Here is a 17456-nt window from a genome sequence, read left to right as displayed (position 1 = left end):
GCAAACCTGCGCTGACATTTCATTAAGTCATTCACTTATTTATTTGTAGATTAATCCCTCATTTCAAGTCAGTAATGTATCCCAGAGCTTTAAGAAGCTGCAGACTCTAAGGAGCTTAATTTTATAGAATTTCAGGTTGTTTCAGAGAGGTTTTTTTACCATGACTAGAATACATTTCTGAGAGAAACACTAAATAAGACAAAACAGATAAGAATTTATTTTAAAAAGTGAAAATAATAATGAAAATATTGGTTGCCATATTTTATATAACTGGTTTATACTATCAGTGTACAAATGGACACAATAATTTATCCTGAAAATCACTCAAAGATGGTGTCAAAGTAATAGTTTTGTGTTACACAGTAATTATACTCGACTCATTTTATATCTTAAAGGGACAGTTAAGTATTTTTGAACTGTGGTTGTATGAGGTACTTATCCGTAGTCAGTGTATTACCTACAGTAGATGGAGGTCAGCACACCTCCAGTTAATAGAAGCAGCAGGAGGACTGGTGTAGGAAGCTGTGGACAGGGTCAGCAGCAACATTTATTTTAGACACCTAAAAAACATCAGTTTCAGTGTAAGTGTATGATACATTTAGAATATTTTCATCACTTTATCTTGCTGTCAGGCAGCTTTGATGATGGGAAACTTCTATCATATAGGCCAAATATCACTTTTTATTGTTCAACAAGAGGTAACTGTACTCAACAGAACACAGGAGTTGCTGGTCTACTGCTGCCTCGATTGGTTAGTTTGTGTTATTGTGTGACTTCTCAACTAATCTTTTAAAACACCAAAGTCACACAGTAATACAAGCAAACTAACAGATCAAGGCAGGGTCATCCAGCAACTCTTGTGTCCTGTGTGGTAAAATTTCGCCAGTGGAGTTTGGTTGAGCAAGAAGAATTATATTTAGTTTGTATAAGGGTGGTACATTACTTAAAACAACTCCACTTCAAGTAATCCAAACTATCCCTTTAAGATTTCTGCCTTTAAGACCAGCACTGGAGGTAAAGTGTGTGTGTGTGTGTGTGTGTGTGTGTGTGTGTGTGTGTGTGTGTGTGTGTATAGAAATACTCTTTGTTTGCTCTGTATTAACAGTTAAAAGACAAGAGGTGTTCCGGGCTGCTTCTCATTGTCTCCTCTGCCACCTTACGACTATAAATACAGGAAAAAAAATGGCATTTTCTAGACAGATCTGAAACACATATGTGTTTGAAATTTCCCAGCATGTTAACCTTCCAGGGCAATTACTGCGAGATTATTTCCACATGTCTATATCTCCTCCAATTACATAGTGAAATGGGGTTACGAGGCTGATTAACTTTCCAAGAATCGTGGGCACAGATCGCCTCACTTTTTAAAAGCGTGTATATTTGAATGGGTTGATTTGAACTGAGGAAGAATTTAGCATGTTTCACCTCTGTGTTGCATTTTAGTTAAAGTACATTTGGGTGAGTGTCCTGTAATTACTAAAGTCCCGGGTGCAACTCCCACAGCAGCCTGTCTGCGTTTAACAGTGTCCTTGACAGGGTTCCCTCTGGCCTTGGAATTCCTGGAATATCCTGGAGTTTGCCGTAGACACGCAAAGGTTTGGGGATTTTAGGTTAGTGGATATCAGAATGTGCAAAGAACAGTAGCTTCATGGAACATGGCTGATAGGATTTTCCAGCTTGTTTCACACATTTGTTGCAGTTGAATTTCAGCCCAATTGGAGTGGAAAGCAGACAACCTTAATAAACAAGAGGAGAATACAATTTTGAGGTCATGGAAACTGTCATGTCTAGTGATGGAAAATCAGAGGAAAGTCATGGAATCTAACATCTGTGTCATGGTGGGAAAACTGCTTTAAGCAACATGCTGAACTGCCCCCTACCTGTCAGCTAAAATGCCAACACTGAATCTATGATCCTCCATCATCAGCATACACAAGGCCGGTATTAAATAAAACACATCAAGAGTAAAACTTGTAATTTTAGCAGTATTGGCCTCAAAACTACATTATTAGTCGAGATATATTTGAAATCATCACACTAAATATCGTCTGAATTCTGGTCACAGATATGTTACTGTTGTTTGGTAATGTGACTTTTCAAGATTAGAGTTTTTTATAATGCACTGAAATGAGTTGAAACCACTAACTGTCTGATTTGACACACATTTCAATTCCTAAAACTCTATAGTACACTTTGAAAAATTGTCAGTTGTGAAGTAGGGTGCATATTAGGGCTGCAACTAATGATTTCATTGTCCATTAATCTGCCTATCAATAGACTAGTTGTTTGGGTAGTGAAATGCCAAAATTGTTTTTTCAAAAATTGTTACATTTGAGATGCTGAAATCAGAGACTAGATAATTTTGGTTTTATTTATTCAGATTTATTACACGCTGAGATTCTCCAAACTGATATGGCAGAGGTGAATGGAATCTTGTCTATGGTGCTCACAGATTTGGAGAATTTAATTTTAAAAAATGTAAAAATAAATAATTCCAGAAACATGTGTTCTAGTTAGTCTGGATTACTATAGAATTTACTATGAACAATCTCAGTGGAACAACTTTCTAGCACCACAAATGAAATTCCATCCACTTCCGTTATATTGGAAAATTTGAGAGCCAAATACCTCCAAACCTGGACAAACAAAAACTCACTACGTAAAACTCACACAAAATTTAAGCGTTGTCCACCAACAAGAAACCAGTTCTCTTCTTGTGCACTTGAATTTTGAACTGTTCTGAGCTGCCAAAAATGAATTGGTACAAAACTGAGAAATTTGGTTCTCAGCTGGAACCTTCCTTGAGTGAGTGTGTCATATTCTAAAGGTTGTTGTGCATTGTGCAATGCACTCAGTTGGTTTTAGATAGCACCCAGGTTCCAGGAATCTTGAATGGGACCAGTTGAGGAACTAGACCTTGTTTGGTGGAAAAGCATCTACTCTAAAGCTGTAAATGTTGAAAGGACAGTAACTATTTTGTGCAGCAGTACACTGCACACAGTCCAAGCAAAACTTTGGTTTACCTTTATTTTCACCATCACCATTAGCAGGATGTATCAGGTCAGTTGCTGCTGTTGAAGCCCACCATCTGCTGGGTACTGAGGTGTTTGAACCGCAGTCTGCATTCATTGATCAGTGAGTTATTCTCATGTAAACCCACCGACAGCAATGAATGTTTATTGCAGCCTTTAGAGTGAGCACCTCCTGTGTCACAGCTGATCTGGTGCCTGATGAGATGTGTCCCAGCGAACGGCAAGGTCACAGGTCTGACCCGTCGTCCGCCCGCAGTCTGTGGCTCTGTGTGTCACTCTGGACGAGAGCCTCATGATGCACGTGCACCGTGGCATCCCTCAGGGTACAGTCAACGGTCGATGGTTTTGGTTAGAGCTCAAACTCACCGACAGCGTTGAATGTTCACCGTGGGCACCAGGAAGGAATGAGCGTCTCGCCATTGGTTTGTTTGATTGATGGCAGCTATTTGACTTGTCAGAGAAAATCAACAACATATGAGCACCAAAAATCAAGCTAGCCAGTTTATTTTCATTGGTCTTCAGCCTGTCTCTGTCACTGCAGTTTGACTCAGACAAGTGGAAAATCACAGAAAAGCTCGGCTGTCCCTCGCTCGTTGGTCCCCATCCAAACCACATATATATTTAAAAAGTCTGCAGTTCAAATCTAAGCATATATTTTCTTTTTTGTGAGGCTGCTGTGATGTCAGACCTGTCCTCAGCTGTCCCCAGATGGTTCAAACAATGGAAAATGCTAACTTTGTAATGCTAATCGTCACCAAGACAGACAAGCTGGATATAGCTTTGTGCTGTGAGTAGCACCCTCCCATGTGTGCATATCTGTGTGTGCTTCTGTGTTTCTCTTGGCCTGTGCAGAGCAGCTCCATGCCAAGATGTGTTGCCACCCATGTCGGTGTCGAGGTTCAAATGATGTTGATGAGAAGCCAGCAGGAGCGAGGAGAGGCAGTGATGCAAAGGTTTTGGTTTCCTTAAATAGCCCTGCAGACACGGCGAACGCCATCATCATCAGCACCTTCTGCAAAACTACTAACAAAACTCTCATCTGTCTGCGTTGAGCCTGAGCTTCCTCTACCGTCAGCCTGCAGCAAGAAAAAGAACAAAAAAAAGAAGGGAAAAGAATCAGAAATGGCATGAATAAAAGGACAGAAGACGACGTCAGTCAGGCTTGTGGAAGGCGGCGAATTGGCACGAGTGTGATCAGAGAACGCCGCTGTGCCCCACAGCTTAAACTATTGCACTGCAGTGTTGAGCTAGTTAGAGATTACTGTTCCCTTCACCCTGCGCTGAACCTCAGCTACTGCTCTGGGAGTGCGCCTTCCTGTGTTCGCCTCTTTGAGGTTGGAAAATCATGCAGTCATGTTTTATTAATGCTCTCTCTGTCTGTCTGTCTCTCCTTTTCTGTCTTTCTCTCCCTGTTTTTGCCCGCCGCTTCCCTCCACACACAAGAAGAGATTTAGAACACTGTATTTTGTTTGTTCTGCATCCTCTTTTCACCACCAATTCTGGCACTTTATGTAGGTTGGAGTTTTGATTTGAAGAGGTACTGAAACCTGTTAGGGAGGCAGTGAATATATGATGCAACTCATTGTAGAGAGATTTGTTGCAGTTCTGCAGGATTCGCGTTCTGTTAGATCAATCAGATGGAAAATGAGAGAATTGGATCTGCAGATTTTCTATGAGCTCTCCACAGGCTCTCAGAAAGAAGCCACACTCTCCTGCACTCTGCATAATGAATGAACACTCTGGGAAGAGGCAGGCACAATTCACTTTCTGCTGCTTTGACACAGTTCACTGACCATGGAGGAGACGTCATTATTACCACAATATAATATGAAAACATTTCTCCATTTCATATGTTCCATGAATTATTCTCGTCGCCTTCATTGTTCCTGTCTGGTGCTTACACCCAAACAAAAGCCCAAACAGCAGGTCAAGATGGATTCGCCTTGAGAATGATTCTCACCTTGAATCAAAATAACCAACAAAAAATAGATAAATAAATAATTGGCAACAGCTATTTTTTTGGACAATGGCTTTTGAGTTTGATTCATAAGCCTACTTCAGTGTGCAAGCCATGGACAGCTATCATTCTTTCTTCACAATTTTTCTTATCTGTGAGAAGCTCTTACTGGCTGGATGCCCCTTTGCTTCCTTTTCTTTTCAAAGAATAAATTGTCCCACATTTTCCTAATTTCTGTGTGTCTCCACTCACAGACAAGGTGGGAAGTAATAGTTTTTTCAGTCCCTCTGGCTTGGGCTTCAATGGCTTCCCTCCTTGGCACTTGTACTGCTTGGCTGCATGCCTGAGACACACAGAGGCTTTTTTCATTCGCAAATACCCCCCCCCCCCCTTTTTTTTTTCATCTTGACTCGACTTCCGCTCCCCTGGCACTTAGGAGAACTTATGGGAAATGTATGTGTGCTAACTGACTTATTCTTCGGTTTGAGGCGTGGTCGTGTTTCCGCATCAGGCTGCTTGATAATACCACTGCTGGCGTGCTCCCCAGAAACTTTGCATAACTGACAAACTTGCAAAAGTATAGCATGTGTAAAAATAGCTGGGTGAGCATGAGAGCCTGACAGGGCCAGAGTGAAGAGTGCAACAGTGTGACTGAACCAGTGTGAACCCTGCGTCGTCAGCACATTCCAGGGGTTGGACAATGAGAAGCACACAGTGTACTCTCTGTCGTGTTGCCTGCATAGCTGCCTGGTCTGAAGCCAGGACTCCGTGCTGCCGGAAACGAGGCCAACGCAACACAGATGCAAAAAAATTCAGCAAAATGAGCTCAAATATTTAACGTCAGTGTATCAGACATGTCAGTTGTTTTTGGACTGCATTTAGACGCAGCATTTAACCCATTTCTCATGTGAAAAGGTGAAGTTAAGGTCAGGGATAAAATTAGCCATGATTCTCACATGCAGAGTTATCAATGCAACCATGCTGCTGCGGTTTCTCTCTGGACAGGATTAAAGCTTGTGAAAGGTCCAAGGACCTAAACACTGACTCCAATCTGAAGACGTGGTCCATGTGGGATTCTATTCTCAGACTAGAAGCCCAGGGGAGTTTAGTTTGTGCACCATGAACAAGAACTCAGTGTTTCTCTCTGTTAGAGTTGAGGTTAGTCAGCTAGGTTTGGCTAAACTTCTGGTACAATCTGAAAAATCTTAGGAAGTGAAAATGGTGAGTCAGGAACTGCTCAGAGTCCCTGGATCAGAAGATTATTGCATGCACCATGCCTGCAACTAATAATTATTTTCATTACTGATTCATCTGCAAATGTCCCTTTTTTATAATTAGTCCATAAAATGTCAAAAAAAAAAAGAGAAATGCTCATCATAATTTCCCAGAGCCCAAAGTGACATCTTCTGATCGCTTCTTTTGTCCAACCAACAGTCCAAAACCCAAAGACTCTTCATTTACTGTTAGAAATGACAAAAAGATGCAGCAGATCAGCAGGTGATTGTCATTTTTGTTTAAAAAATGAGTGACAGGAGTAATTGCAGGGTCAGTCATGTTTTCAAAATTTGAAAAGTGCCTGGATAAAGTGCTTGTAACTGCTTGAAATTTCATAGTAAATCACTCTCTGACAGAATAGTTTGCTTTTTAGATAAAGAAATAAAATAAGTTGGAGAGTCTAAATGCTTTTGCCTTTCACATAAGTCCAAAATGAAGACGCCTCTGCTCGAGCCTCATAGCCACTCTGCATGTGTGGCTACACTTGTGTGATCTGTCAGTCTTTGTTTATATGTGACTTCTGATGGGAGGCTAACAGATGACAACATGCTGGGAGGTTTCTGTTTCAATAAGTTTTTTTTTTTTTAATTTAAGTTATTTGTCTAGTGATTGTTTGAGTGATAGTTTTATGTTGGTTCTGACTTGTTATATAGGATGCCAGATATACTCACAGTCAGTTGGCTGCATGATACATTGTAAAAAAGTACAAAAAAAAACTACTAACATTGTCATGATATAATATTTTTTGGGCTCTATACCAAACAAATGTTTTCTTTCATCTGAAGAAAAAGAATTTTAGGCAACGGTGTCTCTGCAGCACTACAGTGCTTCATTATAATGCTGTTTTCACACACATTTTGGTTCTGTTTCTATGATTTGGATATTTCACATTGCCATATTGCTATTAATTGTGCAGCCCTACATGAAATCTTGTTATGTTTTCCATTAATTTGTCACCCTTCTGTAGAATTCTACCATAAAACATAACTTTGGTTGTTTATAGCACAATAACATCTGTTTTAATATGATGGAGAAAGTAAATAATCAGGAAAAGCTTAGAAATGCTTGAATATAACTTTAGAAAAGGTGTAGGAAAGCTGGAATCGATTTTCAAAATGGTTGGTTTCTTTTGATGAACTCTTAAATCTATCGACTAATCATTGCAGCTCTAGTATGCACACATTCAACCCAACCTCAACACTCTGACATTTCCACTGAACTGTTCTAGTCACCTTCTGCTTTTCTCTCTTGGCCCAACCATTTTCATGGGAAAATGTATTTCTTTCACTTTACACTTCATACTGTGGTCATAGATATGTGAGATAAAACGTGATAAGAATCTATTCTCGCCATTTGACACTGAGAACCTTCATCTTATGTGTCCGTTTCCTCAGCACAAAAGTTTTGCTCACATAACTGCAGGCACAGTTAACCTGACACTTCCAGCATAGCTCAGATGCCTGTTCAAAAATACTCAGGCTGGGTCGCTGCCAGCATCTGCTCTTACACACTCTCCCATCCCATCACGTCTCTTGACAATTATTATTATACAATCCACTGGCACTGCGAGACATCTCCTAATGGAAGTGCATGAGCAGATTAAATCTCGAAAATCACTCACGCCGTGTGTGTGATCCTCTTCGTGGGCAAACTCAATCAAATTCAACAAATATGCCTTAATTGCTGTGTCAGTCACAAAATAGGCTTTAAGTCAGTTTGGACATTTTAATATCTGCTCGAATTAAGAAGTTTATAATGAGATTTAGCGGTGCAGCGGGTTCACGCTGTATCATATTTAGCTGTCACACTGCTGCATTTGTTGTCACACATGTGTACAGCTCTGATATAACAGTGCTGATATCACATGTGGAAGTCAATAAAGAAATAAGAGTCAGATAAAGATAAGGTATTGATAGCGCAGGAGAAGTAATGATCACCACACATGATGCATGAAGTATGATGTAATCTGATTACTTACATATTTAGAATTGGCCTGTAGCTGTATATTGAAAGACCTTAAACAGATTTGATTCTAGTAAAACATTTTTGATATTGTTCCGTGCAACTGTGGTATATCATTAGTGTTAGAAAACGAATTAATCAATTAATTGATTAGTTGCCAGCAATTTAATTAGTCACCAACTATTGAGAATTGATTAAACATTTTGAGTCTTTTTTTTAAACAATTTAATGTGCAAATTATTTATTATTATTTGTGACAGTAAACTGAATTATCTTTGGGCTGTGGACAAAACAAGACATTTGAGGACGTCACCTTGGACTTGTTGTCTTTGTCTTACATTTTGTGGACCAAACAACTAATAGATCAACTCAGAGACATGTTTTTGCCTTTATTTGACAGGAATTTTAGAAAAAGAAGATGACATGCAACAAATGTTGCTTGACTGTAACTGGGTTTGTAGGGTTAGGGTTGGAGTCTGGGTTTCAAAGTGATGAGGAGCTTCAGCAATTAATCGATTAATTGATTGGAACTACAGAAAATGAGTTGACAACCATTTTGATAACTTATTTATCATTTCAGTCATTTTCAAGCAAAAAAGGTCAAACAGCTGCTTCTAGCTTCTTAAATGTGAGGTTTTTGTGATTTTCTTTGTCATTTATGACAATAGATGAAGAGTCTTTGGGTTCTGGACTGCTGGTTGTACAAAACAAACAATCTGAAGATATCAGCTCTGGGAAATTTTGATGAGCATTTTTCTTAATTTTTAACTAAGCCATTAATTGATAAATTGTGAAAATAATCAACACATTAATCGATAATGAAAATGATCATTGTTTGCAGGAATCCCTCTTATCTCTGATACAAAATCAACCAATACAAAAACCCAAATTAATGAACCCTGTTTGTTGAAAAAACAACAGAACATTGACAGAACCTTTCGGTAAAAGCATTGTTTGACAAGTCTCTGTGCGTTTCTTAGCGTAAAACGATTTGTGAGCGTTGCAAAGCCTTCCAGGCTGAACCTGGGCACAGGCAGCAGTGTCCAGGCCGGCCCCGCTCCAGTGTAGGGACTCCTTCAGGCGGAGCGCCAAGCCTTTCCAGAAACACCCTGCCTCCACGTGCCATGGATCATCCTGCCAAGGCTCCAGGGGTTTCATTTGCAACCTTAACTGTGGTGGAGCCAGCTCCTATCTCTGCTGCCAGCTCCTCTCTCAGCGTTAACCCGTGACTCTCTCTCATCGATGACATACTGTTTTCTCTTACCTTTCCCCACATCTTCCCCTCAGTTCCTCCTCGCAGCAGCTAGTATCCTCACACAGTATCTTCACCGCTGATTGACGTGCCTGTCTGTCTGCCTTGTTTTTCTCTCTGTCTCTGTCTTTTCTCTCCGTGCTGTGCACCTTTGAACCCGGCGTTGATGCACTTGATCACGTCACGTCAGTCTGGCTCTAGTTGACTTATCCACTCCTGCAGCATGCCCGAGAGAACTGCACTGTATGTCACACTTCTCTCTCTTCACCAAAGCTTTGTCGGCTCATTTCAGTCATGAGCGCCGAGGCTGATGAATATGTATCCCGGGCTCTTTTTCGCTGCAGTTTTGAGGATCTCTAACAAAGCGGGATGAGAGAGCCCTTTGTGGTTGTCTTCTGGATTTAACCGTGACATTTCTCTGGAGCCTGCTGCCACTTTTTATCTTCAACAGACTTTATCCCCAGGTCAGACTCGCAGCCCCTTTTGAACGCTGGCATTGTCAAAGCTCACACCCAAAATCCTCGCTGCAACTATCATATTTCGTTCGTTTGAATCTCAGGGCCTTAATTGAGTCATTAAAGGACAACAGAAATATTTTGCCAAACACAAACAAATTTATCCTCAAGGAAACCCGAACAAAAGGTTATACAACGTTCACTTATGGCTCATAATCCACGTTTTTTAATCTGCCGCGTCGACGCACTGCGGCGGTGGGGTCGTCGGCGAGCATGGGGATCAGCGTTCTCCTCATCTGCCCGCTGCTCGAACCTGCTGCACCCTGGACTGCAGTAATAAACGGCAGGGAGCGGGGAACCGGGCCATCACAGAGATCATCATCATCTTAAAACACCCTCCGTCTCCTGCACCCACCCACAAAGCAGGGAAGCCTCACACTGAGGGATGTAGAAATAGCACCAAGCAGGGAGGCAGAGGAGGGAAAATCGCAATCGGCAATTCTGATTTCACATTTCCGTTATCAGGAGGCAGCAGGGTGAGCCGGCACGGGAATGACCTGGATACTGATCGACCTTTATTCTGCCCAGATGCTGCGTGTGCCACCTCACTGCCAGATAGTCGATCAGAATAATGTTGCAGATGTGTTGAGCACAAATAACAGAGTAGAGATAGGAGTACGAGGGGAGAAACAACTCATTTCAGTGTCAAAATTGCGGTGCTCTTTTAAAACCCCAGCAACATGCACACAGAAGACAATGGGACAAACACAATGCACAACATTTTTACCTTGGATTGCTCAATTTAGCTATTTCTCTGGTGTGATTAACTGTAGCACCTTCCTATACCGCACTGTCCTCCACTTTTAGCTCCAGTTCAAATCAGAGCCCCTAATACTGGCATTGTTAGCGCCTCGCTACACGGACCAGACTAAACAAGGCCATTATCCTCTCTATGTTTTGTCTATGGTATCATTTATTCCCATAAAGCCAGTTTTTTTTTTTGCATGACAAACATTACAAAGCATCGCGCCCGGTCCCAGTAGGAGAGAGTGTCGCTGCGTCGCACCAGCAGGGACACTGTGTCCTTAATGCGCTGTACCGTGCTTTGTGCTCTGTTGACCTGATCAGCTCCGCCTAAGCCAAAGTTAAGCTCATCTTTTTGTCCTACTGTATTTATGAAAGACAGGCGACCGTTCACTCCGCTGTGGATGAAACACATGCAGCTCATGTATGATATTTTTAGAGATGCATAAATGCACGACTCTCACGCTGCAGTATATATAAGTCGGGGATGTTTCAGTCGAATGTTGAATCGGCTGATCCTCTGCAGAGCAGTTTGACGACTGTGCAGCAGAGTTGTTGAGGCCAGTGCTTTGGAGAGTTGCTCAGGGACTTAACCCTCCTCCCCGGCACCTTCCTCCTCTCTCGCAGAGGAAAATCTCTGCTGAATTCATGTCTCCTTTCAGATTTCTAAGAGGCGTTAAACCTTTCTGGATTAAAGAAGGTAATCTGACAGGCAGAAGATTGTATTAGCCGGAGTGTTGGCAGAGCTTTTAATTTCTCCTCTCTTTTCATTTCCCCCTCTCAGCCTGCCTCTCCTGCTGACCTGCTAGATGGTATTATTGTGTTTTTCTTTTGAATTACAGCAAAAACATCCACATCTTCCCATACTATTCACTCTCTTCTCTCCCTCTCACATGCTCTCTATCCCACTCTCTCCATATCTCCCCTCATCCGCTCTCTCCTGCCTCCCTCTCCGGCTCTTCCAGCAGTGACAGCATACTTGTGTGAACCCATGATTTATCATTTGCTAATCCGTGATGATTATGGAGCTTTCCACACGGCCCTTATCTGTTGCTGAGCCCGCTTTTCACTCCATAGCTGCCAATTATCTTTCAGGCAGCCTGCAAACAGACCTGTCTCTGTCAGCCAGCTGCAGCACTGCCACCGAGGCCTCTTACGCTTTATATACCAGAGCATGAATGCACAGGCTGCCTGGGTGCATGTATTTTTGGTCCGAGTACTTGTTGAAATGTCAGACTGAGAGATCAAATTCAATATTAGGTTTTGTAAACGTTTCACCAAAAGCTTTAACTCTTATTGAGCATCAGCTGCAGAGGGCAGGGACATGTGGAGTGGTAGTTAAAGATGGAGGTTTGAAAAGCAGCAGATCCATCACAAAAACTGCTTGGCAAACCAGAGCCAGTCATGGCATCACTTCACTGACAGAGAGGCGATGAGGATAAACAAGCAGCTGATATGAAAACCCTGTTGGTGACAAATGCTTGCGACAAAACTCTAAGCTGCTGTTGTGAATATTTGTCCTCGACAGCCTTTAATGTGGAGAGCTGATATTAATTTAGTTACATGCTGCTTTTGGCTAAAATAAAGCTCAGAGGATGCTCTATCACAAGCTTGGACTTATTGGACTTGACATCCTGAAGCTTAGATATTAGTATATTAGCATCAAGGTCAACATTCTGCTAGCGTGCCAAATCTACCACCCACACAGTCAGGACGGAGAGCCGTGATGGCCGGCGATGCCTCGCTGTGACTCATCCAACACTTCCTGTAGCCAGGCGGCGGGACGGCCAAGGTTGGTGTATGACAGCATGAGGTTACAGGGAGCGAGGCCTCGCCCGCGGGGAGGGTATGCAGATCACAGCGCGCTCAGCTGATGTGGCGTCCAATTGTCAGCGTAATGGGAAGTGACGTGCACATCAGAGCAATGTGGGTCAGAGCGCCAGACGACCAGCCCGCGGCCTGTATCTGCTCCGCCTGTCTAATCTGCTGTAGCCCGACCAGACGAGACTCTCTAATCGACCCTGATATTCACTGAACACACATTACCATCTCCCCTCACGCTCAGGAGCAACGCAAACACACACACGGCACGGAAAGACTCCTCCATCGGAGACCTTTAAGAGATTCAAATGTAGTGGGTGTCGGTGGAAAGAATGCAATTCTCTTGTAAGACGTTGAATCATTATTTAATTGTGAGGGAGGTTGGGAACAAGCTTGTAAAACAGAGAGTAGCACAGCAGCCCCCCTCCTGCTGGTCCACTCAAACAGGGCTGAGGGTCCCAGTAAATATGTTGGGTAAACTGGAAGACCAGTTTATTTTTGTACTTAAACGCACCACAAGGAGTTTTTAACTGGTCATGAAACAATCTGATGCCTCTATATGACCTACTTAAGCAAAGGAGACCATCTGCAAGAAGATTGACTATTTAGAGCTGCAATGTTTAATTGATTAATTACTTGACATTTTTTCAATTCATTGCCAACTATTTTAATAATTGATTAACTGTGTTGAATTGTTTTTTAATTCAAAAATGTCCAAATTCTCTGATTTTAGCTTCTTGAATGTGAATATTTTCTGGTTTCTTTACTCCTCTGACAGTAAACTGAAGATCCTTTAGTTGTGGACAAAACAAGACACCTTGGACTTTAGGAAATAGGGGTCAACATTTTTCACAAATTTATGACATTTTATAGACCAAACAACTAATCGATTGATCAAGATTAATCAAGAAAATGATGAAAATGAAACAGATGAATCCATTATGAAAATAATCTTTAGTTGCAGCCCTATGGCTGTTTATGTATAGTTGTTCTTAAAGACTGCCATCTTCTTGAAATCAAATGAAACAAGCCTGTGTTCACATTTTCCCAGACATTACAGTGAGTCATACATTATAGAAACAGGAGGATATCTTTATCTAGATCATTTTATTTTTGATGTTACTATTTTGTTGTTATTCCGGTGGAAACACTACCACTTTTGTCCACAGGGGCCTCCAAAATCATCACAAAGTTCCTTGTAGCCACTTTAACCAGGACAAATCACAATTCATTGAAAGCAGGAGAAATCCAAATTTTACACTCCCATTTATCTCCTCATCTGTGCTCATCTTGCTTTGATGTCATGACCAGTATATTTACAATATTTTCCACGCCTTCATGGGGTTTTAAATATTTATGCAGGAGGCTAAATATAAATACCGAGCTCTGTGGTTTCTCCGCAGTGTGATATAGATTGAGCTGTGATTTTTCAGCGGGTGAAAATGGGTCGGATGGACGCAGAGCCTAATAGGATTCCCATGACATGGTCAGAGACTGGCGTCTGAGGGGAGGAAGAGGAAGGGAAGGGAAGGGAAGGGCTGGGGAGGGGGTAGTAGGCTGCAGCCGTGCTGGTGGAGGAGAAAAAAAGAAGAGCGCAAACTTTTGCGAGTGTTTGCTTAGCACCTGCGTATGGACTTAACAACTCCATCGTAGCCAGAGGGAAGTGACACATGGGGGCCTTGAAGTGTTTTGACATTTTCTGCTCAAACAGGTTTTTTACGGCCGGGGGAAGAGGCCCGGAGGAGCTCAGCCTGCGCGAATCTGCCTCTGCCTCATCAAAGGCAGTAATTTCCTGTTCATTTCAGGCCCCCATCCCCCAACCCACAGCTCTTGTCTGCTAATCCCACCCCTGCAAACTGCCCTCGCTCCCCCAACCCCCACACCCCCAACCCAGGCCCCCCTGCTGGTGTCCTGCCCGCCTGTGCTTCAGCTTGCTACACTCCAGGGCCGGGGGACTGGGAGGCTATACGCTTTGTGTCAGCAGGCTCGCGGCTGAGCGCTAACAAATCCTCATTGTCCCGCGCGGGAGTGGTGACAGAGGAGGAGGAGGAGGAGAGGGGGGGCATCGCTGTCTGGTTTCTATTCAAATCCAGGTACACACACAGGCCTGGGAGGGAGCAAGGGGTGCACAGGGGCTTATAGAGCTCCGAGCCTGGGACCAAAGTCCAGCTGAGGCCAGGCAGGGCCAGACCGGTCCGGGCAGAGGTGCAGGGGTCACGAGAGTCACTTACACAACTACTGCCTCCACTGAACTGATATTAGCTGATCAACAAGTGATACTGGACTTCACCAAACCATTTCCAAAATGCTGCGTGGCCATTTTCGTGACCAAAAAAAATCTAATCCCACAGAGTCCAAGTGTTATCATTCTGTCAACAAAGGAGTTTGGCTACCCATAATCCTTCAACAGTCTGCAAAGTTTTCTGTCTGGTCTTGCTTGAGGTTTCGGACTGTTAAAAGGACATTTTTCCTCACCACCGTCACCTCGGTGCTTGCTCGTGGAAGGAACTGTTGGGGTTAAAAAGAGTACGGCCTTCTCTATATGAAAAGTTCCTTGAGATAACTCTGTTAGGATTTGGTGCTGTACAAATAAAACTGAACTGAAATTGACTGGGGTTTTGTGGAGACACAGCACTCTTGTATTGAGGCTGTGTGCACAGTTTGAAAGCATGTGTTTGACTGAAAGCCTCTGTTGATTGGGGTTATGGAGTGTATGACTTGAGTTGCCGGTGATGAAGGCTGAGATGTGTATCTGGGTAACAAGACTCTACATGTACAGGCATTTCACAGAATGACTCGTGCTCTGCTTTCAGTCTGGGAGCCTCAGATGTGCTCCATGTACACACACCGAGTGTTTTTTTTAATTAATGTTTTCCAGACCTCAGCCAGAACTGTTGTTTTTGAATTCGTGACCTGAAGTGATGACACTTGTTTTTCAGTTCCTATAGTCTGTAGCTTTTTTTCTCCTCCAATCCAGCACTCAGATATCAATCCGGACTTATTTACGTGTGTGTGTTGTTTGTTCGTCCCGGTGTTAAGCCTTTGTGCTGTCTGTGAATGTGTTTTTCTGAAGCAGCAGCCGTGGTGTACATCTGTGATCCGGTGGTGGTGTTTTTCTCGGTTGTTGCTACTCCTTCACTCGCTCAGCTGCTTTTTTGTGGTGGATTAAGAGCTTTGGACAAAAGCAGACTGGAACAAAAAAAATATAGGGACAGCCAGTATTTCCTGTCACTAAATACATTCCAAACCCAGCGACCCCCACGCAAGCAAGCCGGCGGGGAAAACCAGCGAAAAAGGGAATAGAAAAAAACAAGCTCTGTGAAAATTACAGTCTCTCCTATTCTTCCTCTTTTGTTGCCGTCTATATTTAACCTCCTCCTACATTTACACTTCCTTCGCTGCATTTTCCTGCCTTCACCTTAGGAGTTTTTCTTAAGTCTAGCAAGTCAGCCTTTTGAATTTTTTTTGGATTTGGAACCAAAATTTCTGCTGCTGGAAGATTTTCCCACTTTATTTTTTAGCTCATTCAACAGATTTTCGGCCTGCAAAGCACGCTGGGGTTTCTCAAAGTGTGAGAGGGGCGCGAGGTGCAAGGTGAGCACTTTTCAGATGCGGTCGTGAAGTGAAGCATGGTCACCCCTAACCCCAGCCGCAACTCTAACTCTCACCCTAACACTGAAGGCGGGGTGTCCCCTCCCCTGGCGGAGCGCGGCAGCAGCTGGCTGACCTGTCCCTCTGCTGTAGCCTCTAATGGCTGACCTGCCCTGTCTGGACGGCCCTGCTCGCTTTTGTCTACTGTCTGGCTCAGTTCCTCCCAGTCAAACATCGCTACTGGCTACCGCAGTCCGCATTCCCACAGAGCAAGCTTTAGAAAAAAAGACACACACACACACACAGACACACACACGCGCACACATACACAGACAGACAGACACACACACACACACACTTTTCACACTTGGCACACTTTGTCCAGCACACACAATCTCTCTGTCTCCCCCTCTCTCTCGCACATACATCCTTTTCAAAACTCTCCCACACACAGAGCCTCTGTCTGCTTTCACACATACACACACAGTTTTAGACAAACTGTACCAAGCACCCTCACACACATCATGAACACATAAAAATCTATTTTCTGCTGCTATGAAGTGAAAATCAAAACTTATTTTTATACATTTACATTTGTAGAAATAGAGGATTTTGAATGGATTTGCAGTAGAATCAAACAAAATCAGAATAAGTGGAAAAGTGGCAAATGTTTAATCAGCAAACTTTGAAATTAAAAGTGTGTGTGAAGGACGAGCAGTTTAAATACTCACCCAAAGCGTGGCCAAAAGTTCGGCGGCGTGAATCTGAATCTGAGGTGACTGGATGGTAGAAAAAAAAATCAAAGACAAGCGAGCGAAAAGCTTCCATATTCTCATGTAGACAGGCTGAAAAGTTGCTGCTGGTATGGGTTGAACGGGTTCCTCTCTCTGTCTGTCTGCCTGTCTGTCTCTGTGTCTCTCCCAGACTCACACACACACACACACACACATAAACACACACTCCTGACACACAGTGTTTCAGTGTGATCTGCCTGGCTCTAGTGGGACCTCAGCCAGTAGTTTGCAAATACAAGTGCCTTACAAATCTCTCTCTCCCTGTCTCTGTCTCTCCCGCCCTCCCTCCCTCTCTCTCTCCTTCCGTGCTTCTACATAGGTAAACAAGCACACGCATTCCCACATGCATGCAACCGCCCCTTCATTCACACACACAAACACACACACACACACACACACAGACACACATACACGAGCCTGGCTACGACGCAAGTTATTGAACTGCTCCACATTTTCTTGCATGCACTATATATGAGGCAGTTGATGGACAGCAGCACACAGAGTCATGTGTGG

At 43.0% G+C, this 17456-nt stretch overlaps 1 protein-coding gene and 1 long non-coding RNA gene across 2 annotated transcripts in view; one reads left to right on the top strand and one right to left on the bottom strand.

The window, feature by feature from the left end:
* Window positions 1-17456, top strand: part of nr6a1a (nuclear receptor subfamily 6, group A, member 1a) — a 118359-nt gene that overhangs the window by 30922 nt on the left and 69981 nt on the right. The window lies entirely within an intron of this gene.
* Window positions 3521-17452, bottom strand: LOC146320883 (uncharacterized). The gene is made up of 2 exons (XR_014771482.1): window positions 16881-17452; window positions 3521-4108 (listed from the first exon to the last, which is right to left on the bottom strand). It is a non-coding gene; the product is annotated as an uncharacterized LOC146320883 (long non-coding RNA).

This window comes from Lutjanus erythropterus, chromosome 10 (genome assembly GCF_056507025.1).
Source record: "Lutjanus erythropterus isolate fLutEry1 chromosome 10, fLutEry1.hap2, whole genome shotgun sequence".
NCBI lineage: Eukaryota > Metazoa > Chordata > Actinopteri > Lutjaniformes > Lutjanidae > Lutjanus > Lutjanus erythropterus.
Note: the sequence above shows the minus strand (reverse complement) of the source record. Positions and strands in the feature narration are given on the sequence as shown.